General features: G+C 39.7%; 1 protein-coding gene and 1 long non-coding RNA gene across 2 annotated transcripts in view; one reads left to right on the forward strand and one right to left on the reverse strand.

The window, feature by feature from the left end:
- The window catches only part of rnf11b (ring finger protein 11b), a 50,608-nt gene that overhangs the window by 13,279 nt on the left and 23,908 nt on the right, over positions 1–13,421 (forward strand). The gene's annotated exons all lie outside the window — the stretch shown is intronic.
- Positions 5,588–6,047, reverse strand: LOC117518558. Its single transcript, XR_004563022.1, has 2 exons — positions 5,849–6,047; positions 5,588–5,710 (listed from the first exon to the last, which is right to left on the reverse strand). It is a non-coding gene; the product is annotated as an uncharacterized LOC117518558 (long non-coding RNA).

A 13,421-nucleotide genomic window follows, 5' to 3' on the forward strand; every position in this document is an offset into this window, starting at 1 on the left:
GACCATAAAATTTTATTACAGAGATTAGAGCATGCCATAGGTATTAAAGGCACTGCGCTGCGGTGGTTTGAATCATATTTGTCTAATAGATTACAATTTGTTCATGTAAATGGGGAATCTTCTTCACAGACTAAAGTTAATTATGGAGTTCCACAAGGTTCTGTGCTAGGACCAATTTTATTCACTTTATACATGCTTCCCTTAGGCAGTATTATTAGACGGTATTGCTTAAATTTTCATTGTTACGCAGATGATACCCAGCTTTATCTATCCATGAAGCCAGAGGACACACACCAATTAGCTAAACTGCAGGATTGTCTTACAGACATAAAGACATGGATGACCTCTAATTTCCTGCTTTTAAACTCAGATAAAACTGAAGTTATTGTACTTGGCCCCACAAATCTTAGAAACATGGTGTTTAACCAGATCCTTACTCTGGATGGCATTACCCTGACCTCTAGTAATACTGTGAGAAATCTTGGAGTCATTTTTGATCAGGATATGTCATTCAAAGCGCATATTAAACAAATATGTAGGACTGCTTTTTTGCATTTACGCAATATCTCTAAAATCAGAAAGGTCTTGTCTCAGAGTGATGCTGAAAAACTAATTCATGCATTTATTTCCTCTAGGCTGGACTACTGTAATTCATTATTATCAGGTTGTCCTAAAAGTTCCCTAAAAAGCCTTCAGTTAATTCAAAATGCTGCAGCTAGAGTACTGACGGGGACTAGAAGGAGAGAGCATATCTCACCCATATTGGCCTCTCTTCATTGGCTTCCTGTTAATTCTAGAATAGAATTTAAAATTCTTCTTCTTACTTATAAGGTTTTGAATAATCAGGTCCCATCTTATCTTAGGGACCTCGTAGTACCATATCACCCCAATAGAGCGCTTCGCTCTCAGACTGCAGGCTTACTTGTAGTTCCTAGGGTTTGTAAGAGTAGAATGGGAGGCAGAGCCTTCAGCTTTCAGGCTCCTCTCCTGTGGAACCAGATCCCAATTCAGATCAGGGAGACAGACACCCTCTCTACTTTTAAGATTAGGCTTAAAACTTTCCTTTTTGCTAAAGCTTATAGTTAGGGCTGGATCAGGTGACCCTGAACCATCCCTTAGTTATGCTGCTATAGACGTAGACTGCTGGGGGGTTCCCATGATGCACTGTTTCTTTCTCTTTTTGCTCTGTATGCACCACTCTGCATTTAATCATTAGTGATCGATCTCTGCTCCCCTCCACAGCATGTCTTTTTCCTGGTTCTCTCCCTCAGCCCCAACCAGTCCCAGCAGAAGACCGCCCCTCCCTGAGCCTGGTTCTGCAGGAGGTTTCTTCCTGTTAAAAGGGAGTTTTTCCTTCCCACTGTAGCCAAGTGCTTGCTCACAGGGGGTCGTTTTGACCGTTGGGGTTTTACATAATTATTGTATGGCCTTGCCTTACAATATAAAGCGCCTTGGGGCAACTGTTTGTTGTGATTTGGCGCTATATAAAAAAATTGATTGATTGAATTGAATATGTCTCTAATTGGGACGACCATTTGTTTTTCACTGGACCTTTCTCTCGAATACCAAGTATAGATACACACCACCTCATTCTGGGAGGTGACATTAATTGTGTGTTATCACCGGCATTGGCCCGAAGCTCACCAAAGTCCATGAAGCCAATTGAGTCAACTCAAGTGATTAACCAGCTTCTTAAAACCTACGGAATGAATGATGTCTGGAGATTCAGAAACCCTGGCCACAGAAGTTATGCCTTCTGATCGCCAGTCCACAAAACATTGTCTCGAATAGGCTACCCTTTTCTTGACAATCTATTTCCACTTGTTAGCAAATGCAAATATCAGGCAATAGTGATATCAGACTATGCCCTTTTACTGATGACGCTAAATATGGCAACTTTGTGTAATACGTACTGACCGTGGAGATTTATCTCAAAAGAAATTAATGAATACTTAGTGCATAATAGAACTCCTGGAATATCCTCTAGTCTACTCTGGGAATAACCAAAAGCCTATCTCAGAGGCCAGATTATATCATATAGTGCTAAAGTTAAAAAAGCTAAAAAAAAAAAAAAGTAGTACCTTCAGTAATTTCCGATGATCAAACAGGTTTTATAAAAAATAGTATTCATTTTATAATATCTGTAGGCTTCTAAGCATTCTTCACCATCCCACTCCACCTGATACACCTGAAGTGGTTCTCTCACTAGATGTGGAAAAAGCATTTGATCTGGTGGAGTGGGATTACCTTTTTTTATACCCTCAAAGGATTTGGGTTTGGTGTAAAGTTTATATCTTGGCTTCGTATGCTGTACTCCTCCCCTGTTGCTGCAATTCAGACAAATAACGATGTATCACATTTCATTACATTTGGACGTGGAACTCGACAAGGGTGACCTCTGTCGCCTCTGTTATTCTCATTGGCCATTGAACCCTTGGCGGCAGCAATACGTAACAATGCTCTCATTAAGGGTATAGGGGGTGGTGGCCAAGTGGTTAATGTGCCTGGTTTCAGCGCAGAAGGTTCCAGGTTCAAATCCCACCCCTGCCACATTTCTCCATGTAATGTGGAGTTGCGTCAGGAAGGGCATCCGGCGTAAAACCTGTGCCAAATCAACATGCAGATCCACCTTGGATTTGCTGTGGCGACCCCGAGTGCAAACAAGGAAGCAGCCGAAGGGCTTACTTTTTGCTCTCATTAAGGGTATACAAAGAGATAATCTTGAACACAAAGTGTCCCAATATGCAGATGACACGCTTTTGTATATATCTGAGCCACTTCGGAGCCTTCCCAGATTACTGGATCTTTTGGGTGATTTTGGGAAAATTTCAGGCTACAAAATAAATACGCAGAAAAGTGAATATATGCCCATAAACTTTGAGCCCAACAAAATATGTTAAATTTCCCATTCAAACGGAGTAAAGAAAGACAGATTTAAATATTTAGGTGTATGGATAATTAAAAATTACAAGGATATGTATAAAACAAATTTTATTCCATTACTAGATTGTATAAAACAGGATTTCGCATGCTGAAGTACATTACCAGTACCGTTGGGGGGCAGAATTAATGTAATTAAAATGAATGTCTTACCCAATTTTCTGTATTTATTTCAGTCTGTACCCATATTTTTAACAAAAACATTTTTCTCAAATATAGACAAGTTAGTCTCATCCTATATATGGAACAGGAAAAGCGCCCGCATATCCAGAAATATTCTGCAATGGCACAGAGAGCACGGAGGATTTTCTCTTCCAAACTTCCAGCTTTACTATTGGGCATCTAACATCCGTGTAATGTATTGGCTTCACCCTCCCCATAATAGTGGTAAATGTCTGAAACTGTAAGATATGTCATGTAAATCTACCTCTCTGTCTTCTTTGCTGTGCTCAAGTTTACCTCTTCCTCAACCATTATGTATGTATTCAACAAACCCAGTGATAAAATATTCACTTAAAATTTGGGCTCAATTCAGAAGAACTTTTGGTTTAAATGATTTGTCAATTCATGCACCTATTGTACAAAATCATGTTTGTTCTGTCCATTAGTGATTACTTTTTACAAATTGGGCTACACATGACCTTAGGTCATTGAAAGATATGTATATTGAAGGACTATTTGCCTCATTCCAGCAAGTGAGAACAAAATTTCAAATTCCTGACTCTCATTTCTTCAGATATCTTCAGCTCCGCAGCTTTGTGTCATCCTTACTCAATTACTTCCCCTCATGGCCTCCTGACTCACTCCTTGAAACCATCTTGGACACAAATATATCTGCAAAGGGTGTCATTGGTAAAATTTACAGTGTTATTAACTCTCATGATGTGGAACCACTGGCCCGTACTAGGGATGGGTATTGATATCGATGCCATTATCGATTCTGCTTATCGATCCGATTCCTTATCGATTCCCTTATCGATACCTCATGAATTTTGTACTAAAAGTAGGCTTTACAGGTTTTCTATGTATTTCCTTGAGTCTTAAAGTAAATAAATATGAAATTAGTCACTGTATCCTTGATGTCTGGACATAAATAAAAATAAACAAAACTGTGTTTCGCTTTGAAGTTATTAATTCAGACTGAATTCTATCGTTCTATCTTGACTTGTCAGAGAGCCGCGCAACGTTTGGAGCTATGTGAACAGAACGGAGGATGATTCTCGTTTCTTTCTCGCAACAAGACAGGAGTCCCAGTTAGTAACTTTAATCCGCACAAAAGTGAATCACAACTCATATTCAGGGATGAAAGTGGTGAAAAACAAAAAAAGCTGAAACCCAAAATTACCCCCCAACACCACCTGCACGAAAATGTTTGAATTGTAGAAGCTCTGAAATGCAATCTGGGACTATTCCAGAGAATAAACTGGAGTGAGTGCTGAATCCATTTAGGTGAGGAAAAAAAAAAATACAACTTTCCTTATTCAAATTCATTCCAGTAGTATTCTGCTCTTACTAGGATGCAGCAGTTTTCTAGTTTGGCAGATAGTTCCGGAGGAAATCACTGAAGAAATTAACAAACTGAAAATATGGTTTGACCGAAACAAACTGTCATTAAACTTAAATAAGACAGGGATGAAATGGAGGTGTGAGAGTCACTAGGTGTTCACAGGAAACATTTATTTCTGTATGTATTTATTTATTTATTTATGTTAGTTGCTATTATATATTTTCTGTTGTGTTTCTATTCAGGTTATTTTTGTCTCTTTCTCTAAAATTGTATATAATAATCATTAGATTATTAATATATAAGCAAAAAATAAATTTAAGGAATATTACAATTTGAAAACAAATGCACCCGAATGTGATGACGGCTGCAATTGCTAAATGCTAACTTTTAACATTGAAAATGCCATAGATATGCTAACGCGTTAGCATCGCTCCTGTTTTTACTTTATAAAATACATCTATCAACTGTTTCAGAAGACCATAACAGGTCGGTTTAACATAGAAAAGGTAAATAATACTCAGACGTATGCTCTTTAGGGTTTTAGCGGGGGAAAATTAAGCGAAAGAAAGAAATAAACAAAGCAATCGACCGAAGCATTGCTTCAATCTGCGAACTACGCTTCAATTGGTTCAAGGTTCAAAACAAAGCCGCGCTGCAGAAAAGTTAAGGACCCACTGGAGGGTCTGTAATCAATGTAGAGAAATGATCATTTTCCTGACAAACACCCGCCAAAACAACGGCTACTCTGAAGAACCAATAACAGAATCGTTAAGCATAAAGCTTATTGATGTCAGTGGATCGAATCATTTCTTAACGATACCCGAAAGGAACTGGTTCTCGATGCCCGTACCAAAGGAAAGTGGGAGGAGGAACTTGGGACTGTAATAATTGATGATGTATGGCACTCTGCGATTAATAATATTTATTTATCTTCAATCTGTTTAAAACATAGTGTAATCTAGTTTAAGGTTGTTCACAGACTTCACTAGTCAAAAGTGAAACTGGCTAAATTCAAACCTGAATTGGATCCCATCTGTGACCATTGTGAAATAGAACCAACAACACTGTCTCATGTTTTGGTCATGTTCAAAATTAATTACATTTTGGCAGTCTGTATTTAAATTTATCTCAGATGCCTTGAGAATTAATATCGAACCGGAAGTTAGGATTGCATTATTTGGTGTTATACCGGCGATTCCCAATATTCGTTCACAACAGAGAGAAGTGGTGGCATTTGCCACACTTATTGCTCGAAGACTTATACTGCTATATAGTTTTTCCTTACCACTGTTGCTCTGGGGGTTGGTAAGGTTAGACCTTACCTGTGTGAAGCGCTTTGAGGCAACTCTGCTGTGATTTGGCGCTATATAAATGAAAATAAATTGAAATTGAAATTGAAACTGCTTAGATGGAAAGAAAAACACCCTCCATCTTTCAAACTTTGGCTTGTGGATCTCTTACACCACTTGTCACTGGAGAAAATAAAATACTCCACTAAGGGCTGTGCCAAAAAGTTTTTAGTATCTGGCAACCCATATTAGATCAGGTGAAAGAGGTGGATCCCTTACTCATCTTAAAGGACTAATGTTTCCTCTGTATTTGTAACCAAAGCAGTTATAAATGAGAACTAGATGTCGCACTCGCACTGAGCCGTGTCCCAGCAAGGAGGCGTGGTTGCCATTTTAATTCCGGGCAAGTCAGGAGGCAGCGTCCATTGACGCTCAGTTAGTCTCTTCAAGAAACAGGTGAAATATTCCAGAAAGCTGCACATGTTGGCAAAGCCACAAACGGAGGAAGAAGGGAGACAACATTTCCTTCCATAAGTACCGTATTTTCCGGACTATAAGTCGCACTTTTTTACATGTTTTGGCCGGGGGTGCGACCTATACTCCGGTGCGACTTATAAATGAAAAATATACCGGTAGGATCTCAATTAATTTACTGTAACAAAACAATTTTACGTGACAGAGTCGATCTATGTTTTAAAATGGCCACCGGAAAAGGAAATGCAATGCATCATGGGCACTGTAGTATGACGGCCATCCTATAGTTCACGCTGGTCGCGATAACCAATCAGAGAACAGAACTTTGGATGCGTATTCCTCACCTCACCCACAGCGTGTGAAGCTGACGAACTCGGTGCTTGCTGTTATTCCGGCTTGGCGAACAGAACAGCTTCAACCCTTGGATATCAATGTGATGAGTGTTTAAGTTGACGCTGAGAGCTGCGTGGGAGCATTGGGTGAGCGACGGCGGAGGATTAGCGTGTGCACTTGGAAGGAGCTGGCGTCGATGATTGTGAAAAGCGTTTGAAGCAGACGAACATGGTGTTTATTCCGGGACGGCTAACAAGACAGCTTCAACCCTTGGATATCAGTGTGAGCAGAGTTGACGCTGAGAGCTGCATGGGAGCACTGAGCGACGGCGGAGGATTAGCGTCTCCACTTGGAAGGAGGTGGATCGACACCGCTGGGTGGTCATGAGCTGCGCAGGTAGGCGCTGCATGGTTCGGCTCGCAATGTGGTCCGCAAAATACAAACATATCCGTAGGTAAAATGCAGCTCACGAGAGGGCACTCGAGGCTTGTGTAACTGTTCCTGCGACTTCTGGCTACCATAGAAAAATAAAAATTTTAACGTTACTGATAACATAACAAGACAACGGAGAAGGCCCGAAAAAATGCCACCAAAAAGAAAATCATACTCTGCAGATTACAAGTTGCGACTGGTGAAATATGCATCCGAAAACGGTAGCCGTCACAATATTATCATCTGAACTTTTCATGTTAACATACCTGTATGTCCATGGGACTTATAGTCCAGTGGACCTTATTTATGGTTTATTTTTCTTTATAATGGATAAAGTGGCTGGTGCGACTTATTTATGGTTTGTTTTTCTTTATAATGGATAAAGTGGCTGGTGCGACTTATACTCCGGTGCGACTTATAGTCCGGAAAATACGGTAAGTGGTTTTGGTTATTCTTGTCACTTTGTCTGAGACATTTCGTGAATAAACAGGTGTATGTTTCCTGTATCGTCCGAGGACACGGACCATTAACTTTTCACTCATGTCTAGTTGATATTTCCCCCGCTAGACCGATGTGTAGTTAAAATACTTGTCGTTAGTGATTAAAATTGTTCGACAAGACAGAGGACTTTTTTAAAATTAATTAATTAATTAATTTTTTTTTTTTTTTTTTTTTTTTTTTTTTTTAAGGGACTTACATTTTGGTGTTCCACTGTGACATGTAGTCCTATGATCCTTTGCACTGACTTTGGACTTCCATAAAAAAAAAAAAGACTTTGTGTAGTTTCTCAGTCCAGCCAAAAATCACATCAACATTTGAGCAGCTCTTCATGCATCCAGAGGGCTTACAGCGGAGTGGATTGTGTGTGTGTGTGTGTGTGTGTGTGTGTGTGTGTGTGTGTGTGTGTGTGTGTGTGTGTGTGTGTGTGTGTGTGTGTGTGTGTGTGTGTGTGTGTGGCAGCGTCAGTTAACTCAGTCAAATAATCATATCGCTGTCCTGCACCCGGCTCGGTCGAGCTGTGTACCTCCTCAGTGCAGCGAAAAAAAAAAAAGTCACGTCAGAAATGAGTCCAGGTTTTCTTTCTCTTCCTGCTAACAGACAGCACAGTGGATTTGTTTTGTGTGTGTGTGTGTGTGTGTGTGTGTATCTTACAAGAATTAGCAGTGTCAGTTAGCTCAAATTATGTCTCAGGAGAGTCGTGTCCCACACACACACACACACACATGCAACCTGGTCTGCAATTGTGCACGAGGACGTGCGCGCGCGCACATGTGCATGCGTGATTACATGTGAGGACATGCGTGTGTGTGTGTGTGTGTGTGTGTGTGTGCGTGTGCACGTGAGAGTGCAATGGTACCAAACGTATGGAACCAAATTTGCACTCTAAATGGAACCAAGCTGCACTCTGATTGCAATGCAACACAAATGGGATGAATTAATCCATGTCATGTGACATACAAAGCACCAATCAAATGACAAGGATCCACTCAGCCTTTATATAAATATATATACACATACACACCCACACACATAAATGTATTGTAATGGTTTTAGGAGCCGTGCTGAACACAGCAGCAGCAGCTCAGTTCAGCAGTGCAGCTTAACAGCGCAGATCTGTGTAACTTTCAACACTAATATTTGGGAATGTGTGTGTGTCAGAGTAAGTTTGATACTTTCCTGACATAAATTGTTAAATAATTTTACTGGCTCGATATCCAGGTCAGAACGGCATTTTAACACATATTTTGGCGAGTGTTTTTCTGAGTGTGTTCAGCTGTGAATCCCCATTGAAAATGCATTAACATCCGGGAACTTGGTCAATATTTTGCCCGGTTAGGAGGCGTCATGTCACTGTCCTTGAAGGGACGTTGGCGTTTAGCATTGGGAGTGCAGACTCTAGTATTCATATATAACCTCTTTGTTTGTAACTCATGGTTCTATTTTACAATTTTGTTTCACGGTGCAACAGGGTGTTTGGGTGGATTAAGGGAGGTTTACAAAAATGCTGTTGTAGTGTACTGTACTACTATATTTGACTGAAGTTGCAATAAAAACACTTTGAACAAAAAATACCTTTACAAGTCATATCTAATGAACTGTCAAAGGTGGTTTAGTTGAGACTGCGCATGAGACACCGAAAAACGAACCAGTGAATTTGCATGCTTGTCAGGTTATGTGCAGCTCTTTTTTTCCTGATTGGATCTCAAATGAGTGCCAGATTTGGGTTGGTATGCTTAATAACTTTGGATTTCTACACTTCATTAACTTTGTGTGCTGTGTTCTACCTGTTTCGAGTTTGAGTTGAATTTAGGCTTCTTGAGGTCAAAAAAATGAAAAATGCAGGTGGCTGAAAAATGCTTTCCACCCTGCTTGAGCTGCATCCATTCTCTCACGAGCAGGTCTGGTATCTCATAAACATATCAGTGAAACTTTGGATTCTACATGTATTGCAGAATCTTATTGCAGAAGAGACTGCAGACTGCTGTCTAGTTTCAGACTCTGATATTAAAGCTCTGAGTACCAGTTTGTTTCCACAGAGATTAAACTTGTGGCATGTCCATCTACACAAAAAGGAGTTGTATTTAGTCACTCAATTAGTTGTGGGTCTGTTTTGGGTGCAGCATGACATAAACCAATCAGGTTATCATTTGTCATCCCTTTCCAGGGCCATTGGACTCAAATGAGAGGTTTTCTGGTGAGTCAACACATCTGTGCACTGTGACAACTCATGCACCAAGAGGAACTACCAAAGCTCAAAGGGGTGAAACAACCTATCATGACCAACTATGGGATGCTCCCCCAACCGCGCGCGCGCACACACACACACAGCTTTGTCCAGGATGTGCACCGACATATTTGTCTCATAAATAGGTCTAAAAGGATTATTCAAGCAACTCAAACAGTTCGATTACAAAAAGTGCGAGGCATACTCGTTTCCTCGAGGGTTTATTTAACGCTGTATTACATACGCCAGGCCTGTATGTGGCGCTGTAATTCTCCCACAAAAAAACAGAAGAAGGCAATAGAGCATGTGTATAAATAATGTAATATCTAATCAGTGTAGCAGCTGACACTACAACTTTAGCACACTGAATAAAATAGAGCCTTTTAAGAGAACGGGGGTCCATGCTGATCATCTGAAATAGACTCATTGCACATTTAAAGCAAAGCACTATATTTGTATATTTTTTTTAAACACGGTTTGGTCCACTGTCTGCTCTCCACCTCCACAGACGAAGCAAAAGGACATGCACTTTAAGTGAATCATGTTAAATTATTCAGATTTGATAAGAGTTTTCATCAACAGGGTGCACAGTTGATTTATCAGTGTGGCTTTTGTGGAAAAGCTGCACTCCACAGCCATTTTTCACAGGCTGTGTTCATGTTTACACGTAGTCCATCTGCAGACTGAAAAGTTCACTCATCACCTGCGCTTGCGGTCCGGGAAAGCTCCGAAACTCATAACATGAAAAAAAAAAAAACATTTCCTGGGAAAACGGAGAGAGAGCGAAAACCCTAAACTTAGAAATCTTCATGATGACACAGCGACATTGTGCCATTGCTTAGTGAGAGCCTTGCTATTATTGATATCGTTTAAAAATGCAAAAAAAAAATTTATACAAATAATCAATAGAATACTCAATTCCAAAGATATTTAATAGCTACAGCCCTACTCATTGATGTGTCTTATTTCGGTCACAGTGTGTGCCCTCCCTCCCATACACACAGCACCCCTGCAGGGGTAGAGAAATCCACAGGTCTGAGGTCACGGACCATTGACTTTTGACCTATGTCTAATCAGTATTTTTTCCTGCTAGACCAAGGTCTAGTTAAAAATCTTGTCGGTCTTGTGATTAAAAGTGTTCAAGTCCGACGATTTTCTTTCAAACTTGCGCCTTAAATAACTGAGCCGCTTTTCAGAGATTACAGCAGTTTTGGGCAGCGAGCCATCCAGCCTTCATTTGGACAATCAATTTTCGAATAAGACGGCCGAATAAGCAGTGGACAGCTTGCTGAAAGCCGTCTAAAATGCGGAGATTTCCGAAGGAAAGAGCCACCTGTGTTTGAGCGGAGATAATTGGCTCACACACAGACAGAGGGGGAGGGCGCTGAAAGGAGGCATGAGCCGCTGCAGTGGTGTTAGCAGAAATCACATTAAGCAGGTGAAAACTCTGAACTTTAATATACTATTTTTGAAGATATTTATTTTAGATCTTGAGTTTTATGCAGTTTTATGTTCAAGCATAAAACGTGACTGAGGAGGAGAAAAAACAGGATGACTTCATCACACTAAAATGAACTCCAGCCAGAATAAAAACACAAGCTGCTAATTTCAAAGTGATTAGGCTGCAGTTATATGTTTTATTTATTTCAAAGTAAGTTACCTCTTATTTTATTGGGGAGTTATGGGGAGTCAACCTGCATTGTTCTGTTCAGTTCATATCAAAGTTTGCCTACACATGTCCGTGCATTGTTTCCTTCTTTATAAGAGTTTGGTGTTTACATTCGTTCTACAAAGTTTTCAATTTATTTTCATTTATATAGCGCCAATTCACAACAAAGTTGTCTCAAGGTGGTTCACACAAGTAAGGTCTAACCTTACCAACCCCTAGAGTAAGCACACAGGTGACAGTGGTAAGGAAAAACTCCCTCTGATGATTTGAGGAAGAAACCTCAAGCAGACCAGACTCAAATGGGATACCCTCCGCTTGGGCCATGCTATTGACACAATGGACAATACAGGAAATTATACAGGAAATTTTGGGAGTCCATGCTGATGCATAAGATGGGAGGCCTAAGTTTAAAAAAAAAACAATAAAATGTTAACACTTTATTTCTAGCAGTTCTGTAATTTCAGAAATGCAACAGAAAACAACCACAAATCACAAAAAGTTGGGACTATGTGTAAAATGAAGATAAAAATAAAAATGTTGCACTATTCCCAGTTTCTCCACTCACACCCACAGAAGCCAAAAATTCTTTCCGAGTTGTGTCTTGGTGGCTTCCCTCACTTAGTTTTTGAGAACTGCCACACTGTTTGTATTTCTGAATGCTTGATGTAAATAAAGTCTAAAAATATTCAGGGACTTGGAAATGTTCATGTATTCATTCCCTGACACTTCTCAAGAAAGTTGGCTGTAAAAATGATTAATTAATTCTTAGATTTAGAATAAACTGCCCTGTCCCATACTTTTTTTTTTTCTTGGAAAATGCTGCAGGCCTTAAATGTAGTAATGTATATATATTAACAAATAAAATAAAGATGACCACACAAAACATGAAATATGTTGGTTTCATACAGTCTGCAGTAAATAGAAGTCAAAGAAAATGTCAGGATCATTATGGGTCCTCCACCACCACATTTTTCATATCATCCAAACTTTTCTGATTTGGTGTTGTTAAAAAAAACAAAAAGAACAATTAAAAAATATATATAGTTAAACTGTATATAGAAAAACTTTATAAACTGTGTTTATTAATTCAGAAGAAGAATTTTATTTGTGGAAGATGGGACAAAATGGCTCCTTTGACAGTAAAGGTTGTAGACCCCTGACCCATTCATAAAATTTCGATCATATTAGTCTAAGAAGCAAAAGATATAAATGTTGCCAAAAAATCTGAGATATTACACAGCAAGAATAGACAAGTGGATTAAGTAACGAGGGTAAAGGCTGTTTGGGCTGCATAAGACAAGCACAAGTCCAGAATGACAGAAAAGCAAAGTATAAGGTGCACAGTGCATTCACATGAAAGCAGAAGATATGAAAGAAAATGTTTAGTACTTTGCATACATTCAACACAAAATTAAAACGTTCTATCATGCCCTAGATTTACAAATACAATATTGATTGAATACATGTACATGATGTGATGATTAATGCTATGCTGAGGCTCGCCAGTGTTGCCGACTGAACGGTCCCCGCTAAAAATCGATCTGCCCTGCCTTCACTGCGAATGCATCATTAGCTGCAGTTCACCGATTATCACCTCGTTTCTGCTTAAAACTGCACTCCAGTCATCATCTATCTCAGTGAGAGATGTCCGAAACTTTTGTACAACAATCATTTCCACATAAATTCAGCATTATTTCATAATTAAAGATGGAGGAAATGATCAGAGTACCGCAGCTATACGAGCTGCTAGCTGATGTGTTCACTGCTCGTCAGTCATTTCAAAGCATCACCGAGTATCACCTTGTTTCTGCTTAAAACCGCCTAGTTTCTGCTTAAAACTGACTTTAGAATGATTTAAGAGTTTTTAACTTGTCTTCTGACAGCTAATAATCACATTAATCCATTTGATCGCTTTTGGAGAAGACACTGTCTCAGACGAGCTGCTGAGCTTCAAAATGACGCATGCACAGTGGAGGCGGAGTGGACCGTTCGGTCTGCAAGACCGGCTCACCATCGGAGGCTCTGAGTTTCCAAATACCTGGTGCCAATAGT

This window comes from Thalassophryne amazonica, chromosome 10 (assembly GCF_902500255.1).
Source record: "Thalassophryne amazonica chromosome 10, fThaAma1.1, whole genome shotgun sequence".
Classification (NCBI taxonomy): Eukaryota; Metazoa; Chordata; class Actinopteri; order Batrachoidiformes; family Batrachoididae; genus Thalassophryne; species Thalassophryne amazonica.